The sequence below is a fragment of the Ammodytes marinus genome (assembly GCF_949987685.1).
Source record: "Ammodytes marinus genome assembly, chromosome: 15".
In the NCBI taxonomy this organism is placed as follows: Eukaryota; Metazoa; Chordata; class Actinopteri; order Uranoscopiformes; family Ammodytidae; genus Ammodytes; species Ammodytes marinus.
In genome coordinates this window covers 4,645,963-4,658,878 of record NC_137219.1, presented here as the reverse complement: position 1 = coordinate 4,658,878, position 12,916 = coordinate 4,645,963, and positions in this window count along the sequence as shown.

The following is a 12,916-nucleotide window of genomic DNA, read 5'->3' as shown; positions in this document are numbered from 1 at the left end:
GTGAGGGTGCCCACTCAAATGCTGTCACCTCCTCATAAGAGAGCTTGTTGCTATGGAGACCGGAGCCACCATCACCGTATGGGGTTAGGAAGATGTGTGAGATATGGTGGGATTGGAGAGGTTTCAGAGCGACTCTGGGGCCTGAGAATCTAGTGAATGAATCGCTAAACGGTGTGATTGAAGAGGGGTAAAGGGCTCCGGTTGGTATTTAGACGGATGATATAATAGCACAAGCAGGGGTTACTACCCTCGCGTCCAGAAGTAATCACGGGTAATTGGGATGTTGTGGACGGAGTGATGCTACGGAATGTGCAAGTAGGTTTCAGCTCTCCCACTGATTTCTCTTGTGGAAAACTACAAATGTAACAGGAACAATCAAATCAGCAACATATGGTTCATGATTGTAGCATAAAGCAGATTATAAATAGGCTCAGAATCACCTCATTCTGACAGCATTTTTCATGCACAGTTGCAGTTCTAAACAAGATTAAAAACAAGGTTGAGAAGAGGAAGAAATTGGAAATAGGCAAAAACACTAAGCAAAATTCTTGATAACATCATAAAACATAAAAAAAAAATAACAATTAAACCAATAGAGTTATTTAAGTACGTTAAAGTGGTGTATTGAGGTAATAAAAATATTCAAAGATAAGAAGCTCCCTATCATCTTTTTTAAGAATGATAATTGACACTATAATTACAGAAAATTTTGCACGGATGTACGTACAAAGAAAAAAGAACTGGGCCCAGTATGCTACCCTGAGGAACTCCAAAATGAATGTAAAGTGGTCACACACGACATACCTATTTTTCAGTTCTGTAGATTTACACAGATTACACCTATTTGATCAGTTGTGTCAAAAGCTGAATTTAAATCTAAAAGGAATGACAACTGCCATATAAATTTATATCAATGCCATCCATGCGTCATCACCTAAGTTATATATAACGTCTAAAGCTGTGGCAGTGCTAGGGTCAGTCTGATAGCCGAATGTGAATCTGCAGCTGGGCCAAACTGAGACGCTGAACATAGAAAACAGTAAGACCTGCTTAACAGTCAGCATGTAAGTCTTTGGTTGTCTGTGCATGTGCTGTACTTAAAGCATTGTGTGTGTGTGTGTGTGTGTGTGTGTGTGTGTGTGTGTGTGTGTGTGTGTGTGTGTGTGTGTGTGTGTGTTATGTATTTTATATACTGTATATCTTTTCTAGGGCTACATATTTTTAAATGTTTCTAAATGTAAGCAAATGTTGCTTTTTATTGAGTTGTTCAACTGTGAGCATAAGCCTTGTTCCATTATATTGTGGTTGTGATTGCATTTAAATAATCTATTTGAGTGTGAAATAAGAAGATATTGTCATCATGCGGGGTGATGATTCTTCAATCACGATTGCTATTATTTTTTAAAAGGCTCATTAACGTGCTGTAATTTTCTACTGTGCGTCAAACAAGGAAATACTCATCATCTTGGAACAAAATACATTTCTCTGCCTGGGTCTTGAGAAGATGAAAGACGTCCTATTGAATCGTATGTGCGCCTATGTGTATTGTTTGTTATACTCAGGCTGTGATTGTGGACCCCTTTCTTCCAGGATCGGGTCGGACCAAATGACCAAAAAGTGTGAGAGTTGGATCCCTCACTTTCCCCCTGAGGCTTTTGAAGACACAATAACAGTAAAAGAAAATGAGAGAGAGGGAAAGAAAGGGAGAGGAGAGGGGTGAGGAGGGAGAGCACGAACAAAAACCCAGAGCCCTGTAAGAGTCTCAATGAACTGCCCAAATGTTCCCTTTGGAGATTTGTCAGAAATAGAAAAAAAAATATTAAGTACTTTTTCCACCACAGGGACGTCCAACCCTTTAAAGTGGACCATGTTGTCCCCAATCCCTTGATGCAGAAAAAGCTTTCACAGTATCAAAGCAAACAAACGCAGGTTTTTTGTTATTACCGTCATTCATAGAGATCAAAGGTAAAAAAAGAGGGCTCCCCACTTTCAACACAATCAGTGAACATATCCTCATGATCCAATACCTGTCCGTACTGTGCAGTGCACTGACGAAAAAAGTCTGGTGTTACAGTTTTTGCCTAATGCTTACACACTAATAGTGGTTGCTAGGCCCAAAGCATCACAACCTCTAACTTTGGTGACCATGCCCTAAACACAAGCACCAACCCTACAAACACAATAAGTGCTTTGCACTGTGTTTGAAATTCTCCAACACACTTTTTGCAAAACACTACACACAGTGTTTTACATAAGACACATTGGTCAAAAAGGAAATCACCTGCAATCCTTTGGAAAACACATCTATTTAAAATACAAAACACAACTAAAATTGGAAAAGCACACAGATTCACACACATGAAAAATAAAAAAATAAAGCTAATATAATACCAATCAGTGTGAGCCTTAGCATTACAAATAGACCTCAGGTGAGCTCAGCTCCTTTGTGAGACAGTAAGAGTCAGGGGAAGAGGACAAGAGAGAGCGATGGAGGACGATGACAAAGGAGACAACAGACGGAGACAGGGTCACTATAGTGGACCATGTTATAGATCATGGCCTAACAATATAGGAGCCTGGGCAGAGAGTCCAGCCCAACAACACAATAGCTCCATAATTAGGACATTTAGACTGGATATCAGGAATATTTTTGCTGTTGCTTCTCAAAGGATGACATTGCATGTGATGTCGATGAGGCGATGTAGCCAGACACAAACGGGAGGCGGTATCCAAAGGATTCATAATCCACTCGCCCCATTCCTTACAACACTTCTTTTTTTTTTACTGTAATTGTTTCAGAGTTCATAGTGACACACTGAATTGCTTGTTGAACTGCGATCCTAGCTATTCGTTGTGTTTTTTTCTTTTGTTGGCCAAAACCATGAAATTGCAATATAAACTTTTTTTCTTTTCTAATTGAAAATATAGTGGATCAATCTTTTGGTTGGATACGGCACGCAAGCGATATTTCCCCCATTGCTTGGCAAGGGAGGACATTGCCTGTGACGTGGATGAGGTGATGTGGCCAGATGCCAACAGGAGACAGGATTCATAGCCTAAATGTCTTCCAATCATTCCCCTAGAACACTGTTTTGTAGAACATTCTAGTTGTACCATTTATTTTTTTACTTTTGCAAAAACCTGAAATGGCAAAATAAAGTAAAGAATCTGAAGCGTTTACATTTTGTTTTCATGTGTCTAGATCAACTGTAATGGATCAATCTTTCACAAAAGAAAATCTGTATGAGACTTTTAAAGTCAAAAACCATCCAAAGTACTGAATACTGCTGTGTTTTGCATAAAGCACATCTGTGTGTTGTTGCTGCTAGGAAAGAGTAATTCAAAAGTGCATGTGTGTATTGTTTTGATGCTAAAAACAGTTTTGAAATGGAATTGTTAGGTTTTGTTTCAAGAGTTTCATTTTGCCGTATAAGTTAGAAGTTTATCTCCATGTGCTTTGTCCTATTCGGCCTGTGTGTTAAGTTTTGACACAGTGGGCCAAAGTCTGCAACATGTGTGTAAGCATTCGGCAAAAACTGTAATACACAGCCTAGGCTCTGTAAACAGGCATGTTGCTAGCTACGGTGGCCCCCTTTGTTTACATGCTCTTGGTTTACGTACCAGTTGACAGAGCCTAGGCTGTGTACTAAAACCAGATTTATTTTTTCAGTGCACACACACAGTATATTCAGATAGTGGATCATCGTGAGGAGATATTCACTGATTTTGACAAAAAGTGATTTTGACAACATGCTTTTTCCAGAATCACTGACTCCACCTTTAACCGCAGACACAGACATCTCCTCTCCTCATTGATGTAATACTGATCAAAGGGGAGAAAAAGCGGGGAATTAACGATGTAGTTGTTGTTGGTATTGTGACCCTGTTTTAACATATGAACATGACTTCCCTCAGCCATCAAACCAAAGCTCAAGATACAGAGAGAGATGGCTGTTGCTTCTATAGGTGGCAAAGACTGACAGTTACCACGACAACCTGTGGATGACACACCACTTGACATGCGAAGCTGCTTGTGTCAGTCCGCCCGTCATGCTTCTGACAGCAACGGCAGTTTAACCTCTTTAACAGTTTTAATTTCCCTCCGTGCTAGTGTGAATAAAACATTAATAAAAAAATAATGGTAGCCTATCATGTTTGGATATGAGCTGCAGGAGACATCATTATCTTCTACCGTTGTTTTTTTAATATGTTTCAGGCATCAAGCAAAGGGATAAATCACTCCCTTTAGCGAAAGGGCAAAACTCCTGCCTGCAAAATAGCAAATAATTAATGTCTGGCTTTTTTTTTTGTAGTGTGTGTGTGTGTGTGTGCGCGTGTGCGTGTGCGTGCGTGTGCGCGTGCGTGTGTGTGTGTGTGTGTGTGTGTGGATGGAGGCTTTATGTTTTTTTTCTTCTCTGATTATAAATACTTAAAAACCAAGATATATGCTACTGAGAAATCAGTATTTTAGCAAATACACATTTTAAGTGATGTCTACTGCCATTATCTGCTTCTTGTCTTCTTCTTCTTTGAGATGAAGGTTACTCACCTGCTGTGGCTTCCTGCTGTTCACTGGCATAGACCATGACAGCTTAATACGGGTCACATCCCTCATTATACTCTGTAGAAAAAGGATTTAACAGATCAAACCTGATATGATAAGTGTTTTAAATATGATGCATTGTTATTTCTTTTAAGCAACTCCAAGCATTAAAGACCTACTTCACCGGTGGGAATATAAAGGTGTATTGAACTCTGAGATCCTTTGTAGTATAAATGTGCAATTTTTTTTTAAATTGGTTCATCCTAGCCTGAGAAAAGGCAGAAATAGTGTTTTATGGTCTCACTATCTAACCCTACATTTTACAATGTGTGACATCACACTAGTAAAAATGTAGGGTTAGGATTAAGGCAAACGGTACAATAATATTTTGCAATGCAATAACGTTACGTAGCCTACTGTATCATAGCATAAAAGGGGGACTCGCAGCTGCATAAAATAATACTTTTAACTTTGAAATTACAAGTTATTTTGTTGATAATACCTCTGAGCTTTTACCTTAGTAGGTAAATGTTGAATGCGTAACAGTATTTTTACACCACTATGTGATACATCGCTTTAGTGTAAAGGGGTTTCAGTGCTTTGAAACCAACAATATATGGTCAGGGAACTGCAGGTTTTGAGGCTTCATGTCAACACTGACATATGAGCAGCCTGCAGATAAATACTGATAGAAGAGCGCCACCATGTGATAGAGGAAGGAAAAACATGTTAAACCAGACATCTTTTTTTTGGTTGACAAATAAGAATATTTAGCATCTTTAAACCTGCACACTCACAGCTAAATTGAATTGCAAATCTTAATGAATTATTCTATTTTAAATATCCCCAAAATAGTTTTATTCTAAATAGTTAATAATATAATAGTTGTAATAATACTTTAGTATATAAGATGACGGTATGTCCAATGTAGTTTTATATACATTATACTGTTCGACTATCCTCATCTTGAAGTGTCACACACTTCATGATTCATGAAAAAAACAGTATTTATTTTCTTCATAAAAGTATCAGTATCCAGGTCTCAACAGCAGGTGGCAGCAGATGATAGTTTGTTCAAATTGCTCAAAGTAATGAAGCTTCTCAGCCACTAGATGGAGACTGTAACACAGGAATTGTGAAGACAGATGAAGTGTGGCGTGTATCAGGCTCAAAGCCAAAGGGGACCTTTTGGCAGGTTGTGTTTATGTGTCCGACTGATTTACAACAGACAGCAGTGATAGAAATGGAAACAATGTCAAACCCACATATAGACCACTACTGTTTTATGATGAGAAAATAGATGTACAGCAACTGTGCTTATTTGAAAAAATTCATATGGGTATACTTGCATAGTGTGTAGACAATAGTAAGTGTATGGAAAGCTATGAATGTGTTCACAATTCATTAACAAACAATCAATCCTTTCATATTGAAAGTAGGCCTAATTACTTAATTACTTGCTGCTGATGAACTTTTACTCAAATGCTTATACAGCTCTTTATAATTGGCCTCTAATTTGCCCATTCACACACATACACACACACACACACGCACACACACACACACACACACACACACACACACACACACACACACACACACACACACACACACACACACACATGCACGTGTCTTTATGTACTTTTGAGGACCCATATTAATAATAATAAAAAAATATTAAAACTAAATGCCTAACCCCAACCTTTTCACTAACATAAACCTAATTCTAAAATCTGAACCTTAAATCCAAGTATTAACCCTCAAACAGGCAAAATGTCCCCACAGTGCATACGTGTCCTCACAATGTTAGTTTATGTTTTTATAAAGCTAGCAATACAAGACAAAAAATATATATATATTGTACTTTATTTTATTCACAGGTCATCAACTTATCCTTGAGAAATAATTTCATGAATTTGAAGGTCAGTGCCTTGCTCAAGGACACTTTGACATGTGACAGGGGGAGTTGGGAATCAAACAGTTTACCCTGCGACCCGGCTCAGGAGGTAAACTATTATTTTTTTATGTTATCCCAAGCACACACATTTATCTTAGTTCCCCCCCCCCCCCCCTTCATTTAAACTCTTGCAGAGAAGACAAATATGTATCATATTTCATCACACTATGTTAGGATGATTAGTTGATATGTTGTTTAAAGACCTGTAGACAGTATTTTTTTTATATATATGTATATATTTATATGAAATTAAAAAAGGCTGTATCCAAAATGTGTTCAGTAAAAATGTTGGACACTGATATATTGTAAAAATGAAATAAAAATGTTAACATCTAGGTGTTTGTTACTTGGCAAGTTCACCCATAATGAGTTAGATATTGCCTTCTAAAGGACTCTGTGTATAACTTGAATCTCTTGTTAGTGCAGTGACTGTGAAATAACAAGCAAATGACACTTCACTGTGGCACAAAAGGACCCCATGAAACCCCTCCAAGACCTGAACAGACTCATATTCAATCTGCTTCATGTAATTAGTTCAAATGTGTCTTTTTGTGTTTTTATGAAATTGGTGAACGAGAAAGAAAAAGCCTACAGCACTAGCAGCTTATGTGTGTGCGTGTGTGTGTGTGTGTGTGTGTGTGTGTGTGTGTGTGTGTGTGTGTGTCTAAAGACTATAAGGCATTATTCACGCACAAACAGAGACCCACAGTCAAACTGATTAAAGTTTAAGTTTTAATATGCGCACAATAAGAAACCAAATGTGTTTTGTTTATGTACCTTTGAATTTTTTCCCCCTTTTTATTATGATAATCTAGACGACTTGTATGTTCCCACCTTTATGCACACACACACACACACACACACACACACACACACACACACACACACACACACACACACACACACACACACACACACACACACACACACACACACACACACACACACACACACACACACAAGGCCGGGCCCGTAGCGCACTAATCTTGTTCTCCATCGGCCCCTGTGCATAATGAAAAGGGGCTTATCGCGACGCTGGCCTCGGGGTGACGTCGACTTTCTTCCATTTCCGTACGAGAATAAGGTGAACGCCACTTCAGACACGTGACCGCCAGCGAATCTCCCGGGACCTATGAGGTGCCCGCGCTCGGAACAATAAACTCAGAAGGGAAATAAAATGAAGAGTTCAATTGGGAAGCGATTATAAATGAATAGAAAGGCTTTGGACTAGATAAGACACATGCCATTTCCTCATCTATTTAACATTCATTGAATTGAATAATCCGTTCTTATTATCGTAAATAGTCTGCATATTTACCCTGAATATGCTAATTTATGTTTTGCTGCAAGCCCTCTGTGCGACTTAATAATTTTTTTTCCATCAATATTATGCATATCTCTGACTTTCTCCTATAGCTATTTCTAAAGAGGAGTGTGTGTGTGCGTGTGTGTGTGTGTGTGTGTGTGTGTGTGTGTACATAGGTGCGTGTGCGTGCGTGTACATGTGTGTTTGTGTGTGTGTGTGTGTGTGTGTGTGGTGGGGGGCGAGAGACAACCAGAGAATGGGAAGAACACAGTTATATAGCGCTCATTGTTTCTGTAACTTTTCCATTCATTTTTTTTTCAATTTTTTTTTTCTTTGCACTTTGCCCGAGGCCAAGCGAGTTACATTTCAATCAAAAGATTCATTGTAAAGTCATTATCCCAAACTAGGGCCCGATAATTGGCTGTCATTTTGCATATAGTGCTGGAACTCTGGCTTTGGGGCAAATGACTATAGCGGTTCTTATCTTTCACTTTTAAGGAAAAATAATGGACAATTTATCATTAATCTTCTCCGGGAAATAATAACAAGTTAAATGTCATTCCCCCCGTGTCGTGCCTTACAAATAAAAATTGTCAAACCGCTCAGGGGCCGAGGCTGATCACTGGCTGACCTATCCTCTTCACTGTTGACGGTAGAGGAGAAATAGGTAGTGTGGTGAGGGCAGGTAACACACACACACACACACACACACACACACACACACACACACACACACACACACACACACACACACACACACACACACACACACACACACACACACACACACACACACACACACACACACACAGTCCTCCGAAATACCGAAATATACATGTAAAATTAACGCTATAAAGGCATTTTCCATTGGATTTTTTGATTGTTTTACACCTAGCAGTGCACATTTTTCCTCATCTTTAGGGATGTATTTGGTTCCAAAGAACTCCTATATGAGGTGACTGAAGCTACTGAACAGCTTCGAAATGGACCTTTGTTTCTGAAATGGGTTGCAACAACTATTTCTAAATGAGCTCCTAAAGCATTCAAACTTATATTAGTGATTCAACCATCAACGTAACTCCATTACAACTTCCCCCCATAATCTGGGGACTGTGATATCCAAAAGTGTTTAGCTTTAACTGTGTGGGTAGCAGTGAACGTTTTTTCTTCTATAGGGAATAATTTGGTACCAATAAACTCCTATATAGGCTACGATGTAATTGAAAGCTACTGAACTTCTTAGAAATGTACCATGTCTATGGATTTGGTTGTACGGAAGCAGAGAATGGCCATATTCGTATGTATTTTTTAGATTCAGTTTTCTAGTGATCTCGAGATAATGCTTGTTTTCTAGATCTCGAGATATCGGCCAATAATACAATTATTAATGAGTGGAATACAGCTTTGTTACCCATAGCATTAGATAAATAACTTACTCACGAAATAGCTGAACACAGAAAAAAGTAGCGTGGCATCTCTCGGCTTCCATAGGCCTGTTTGCTGTTAAAGGTCATTTTTGATCATCAGAGGAAAAATGAGACTTTTTCACAAATATTTAAAACTTCTTCATAGTCACTTTTATTATCATCTGTTTCTTTATGCTATAGTATAAGTTGTGTTTTAGAGTATAAGACATTTAGCTATTCATTCTTTGGACAGCCGGCCTTAGTGAGTGAGTGACCCTGGTCCTTTCCAAAGGGGCCTCATCAGTAAACAATATGGGATAAATGGCGGAGTGAGAGGTTGACACGAGCAGAGGACGACACTCATTCCCATTCGTTTATCGGATTAAGGGTCCGCAGCCCCGCGAGAGGACGAAACAGAATGACTCGTTTGGCATTCAAAGGCAACTGTGTCCCACAACGAGAGAGTGTTTGAACAAGGATCAATTATCAATCAGTCTATATAGGCGAGTGGGTGTTTTTTGGGGGGAGGGGCGGGGGGGGGGGAGGGGGGATTACCAAAGCTATACAAGTCCATGTTGACAAATAACCTCGGAGATCCTGTCAATGAATGCACACAGACAAACGCCTTTGGCTTTGACACTGGCCACTGATTCAGATGAGAGTCCATCTCACGGGCAGATTAAGACTGTTTACGTCTGCTGCTGCTCCATCATCACAAGCACATCATCTCTATAGCCATGGAGGATTCTGATTGGCTGATCCAAGGCCAATTATGTCCTGTCCATGGTACTAGTGCTGTCTAAGGTCTGAGGTCAGTTGATTAACATTTTACAGGGGTTCTTGGTCCTTTTACTTTGGGGGAACAAAAAAAAGAAGAAATTCCCATAAGCTATCTTCTCTTTTAAATAAAAGAAATATTCTAAAAGCAATTTATTGAACCACATTAAATATGTCAGTTAAAAGTCAAAGTGGTATAAAATTCAACTGTTATCGTCTTAATCGGCAATTGTAGGAAACTTTAAAATGTTGTTACGACAAAACACTGTCGTAAGTCAATTCTTAATGGTGAAAATGTTAAAGATCAGCAACTTCAGTGCAGATCAGATAATTGCTTTCTTAAATTTGTGAAAGAAATTCATATCAGCTGAAGGCGCTTGGTCATGAATTTTCCATCACTTGTGTCTCCAAATGTGGACAGGTGTTGAGAACCAGCATGTATGCTAAAACACGTAAACAATGCATCTGGTTTGTCCAATGCAATTGTGATGTCAAACTAAATACACAAGAAAGTGCACGTTCTTATTGTGGGAAAAGTTCAACAGACGAGGATTCATTTGACCAAATGTTGCTGTTTGCTGATGTTAATGCTACAAATGAACTGCTCTCGTCTCCCGCGATAAAAGAATGACATCATAATATTCTCACAATAGACATAAAAGAAGGGGGGAGGGACGTTTGTTTGCCATTTTTCTCTCGGTGCTGTTGTGCTCATGAGCGCATCAATAGCAGCGGTCAGAGTGTGTGTTTGGAGGGCAGGTTGAAGGTTATGTTTGGTGGGCCTCAGAGAGCAAACAGACCCTGGTAATCCCGACCCAGTTGACCGTGACAGTTAAGAACCGCCGGGAATCCTGGGGCACGTCTGGACGCCCCCCCCCCCCCCCCCCAAAGTCAGGCGGGGTCGAACCCAGACAGACGGGCTGTGACACCGGCCGCAAAGGATCATGGGAGAAAGTTGAGAGTAGCGTCATGGAGCTTGGGACAAGAGGAATAAGCAACAGAAATCCACCTTAGAACAGTAGGGTCCTAGGGTAGATAGAAACTATATAATGGCTTTTGTCATATATAACAGTACAATTTGGTACAGTCAGTGTTTAATGACATCTAGTGGTGAGATTCTAGATTGAAGGCTCCCTTGCCAACTCTTCACTTTAGGAGAATTTACAGAAGCTACGTTGGCCTTCAATGACAAGAAGCATATAGTTGGGCGCTCTGGTGGCAAAGTGGATAGAGCACGTACCATATTGGCTATGGTCTTTGTTGCAGTGGTCGCGGGTTCAAATCCGACCTGTGGACCTTTACTGCAGGTCATCCTCCCTCTCTCTCTCTGTCTCCCCATTTCAACTCTGTACTATCTAATAAAGCTTGAAAATGCCCAAAAAAAATCTTTAAAAAAGAAGCATATTAAAAGCAGTTACTAAATACTTCATCCACCATCTGAAAAACGTCAAACAATTCTACACACTCAACCTTTAAGAAAATTCGTTAAGTATCTAGAATCTAGGGACAATGTGTAATCTCCTTTATTACAAGCTGGGGGTTTCTTTGGCAAAGTATCCCTGTAGGTGGCCTTCTATGCCTTGTCTATGAGATGTACCCAGCTCTTCCTGAATATATATTCCAAACAAGCCACTTTCGCTGTATTCGGGGATTTCCATTGAATTTATTTTGTGCTTCATTGAACACTAAGTCTAAAAGAGAGTGTCTCAGATTGTTTCTTGAATTTTTGCAAAAGAAAAAACGCCTAAAACAATTGTTGTTCCCTGTATGTGAAGATCTGTGAAGTGTTTCCAGCAATCTGTTTCTTTCTGCAAGGGCATTTACGTATCACACACACACACACACACACACACACACACACACACACACACACACACACACACACACACACACACACAAACACACACACAGACACACACACACACACACACAGGAAAAGGGAGAGGGTCACGCTGCTCTTCTTGCCCTCATGACCTGCAGGGGGTCAACGAGAGCAGCTTTACAAATCCCGACTTTATAAAAACCACTCGGCTGACGCTCCTCACGGGAATTAGCTCTACCAGGGAAACCCCAAACAGTAAATTACAGGGGCTTACATGACTCCTGTGTTCCCCCGGGGACTTCAAACAGTCAGACGGGCTCTTTTAACCCTCGCCCCGCTCGCTCTACACTTCACATCCTGCCTCTCTCTTTTGTTCCACTGTATTAACTCCATCTCTTTAAAGGCTGCGGGGAGGCTGCGAGGTCTACACAAGCGTTTGTTGTTGTTGTTGCTGTCTTGCTCAGTTTATGAAGTTGTTTTTCTTTTGTAAAATGGCATCTTCATTGGGCTTGTGGCGTGACCACAGACTTACAAAGAGACAAGAGCTTCCTGATCATTTTGCAGCTCTAACCCGCACAGACTATGTTATGTATGTGCTGTGAAAGGACTTCTTGATGTGGATTGGTCAAATCTAGCAAAACAAAATTGATAATGTTTTCAATGCCGTGCAGAACAAACAAGTGTCACATAACAAAAGACTTAAGGCTGCATCTTCAAAAGCCATTTCTTGATCTGTATACCGACGACGTGATGTTTTTCCATCCAAAAAATCTAAATGATTTCAATGTCTTCGAAAAGTTATAAGCGCCACCGATCTGGCTATTTCATATTATGGTTTTTGGTCAGTTTGGTGTCATCCGTCCCACTTATTTCAGTTCGATAACAGTATTTGATCCATAAAACAACACAACTGAAAGTATAGCACAACATATCAGCAGAAGATCGTAGCTATACTTGTTAAATATTGCGATAAAACCACTGTGACTTAACATGCTGACCGACCGACCTGCATTTTCTCAGGGGGACAATAGCTGGTATGTGTGAGTGTTTTTTTCTCAGCTCTTCATCGACACACACACACACACACACACACACACACACACAC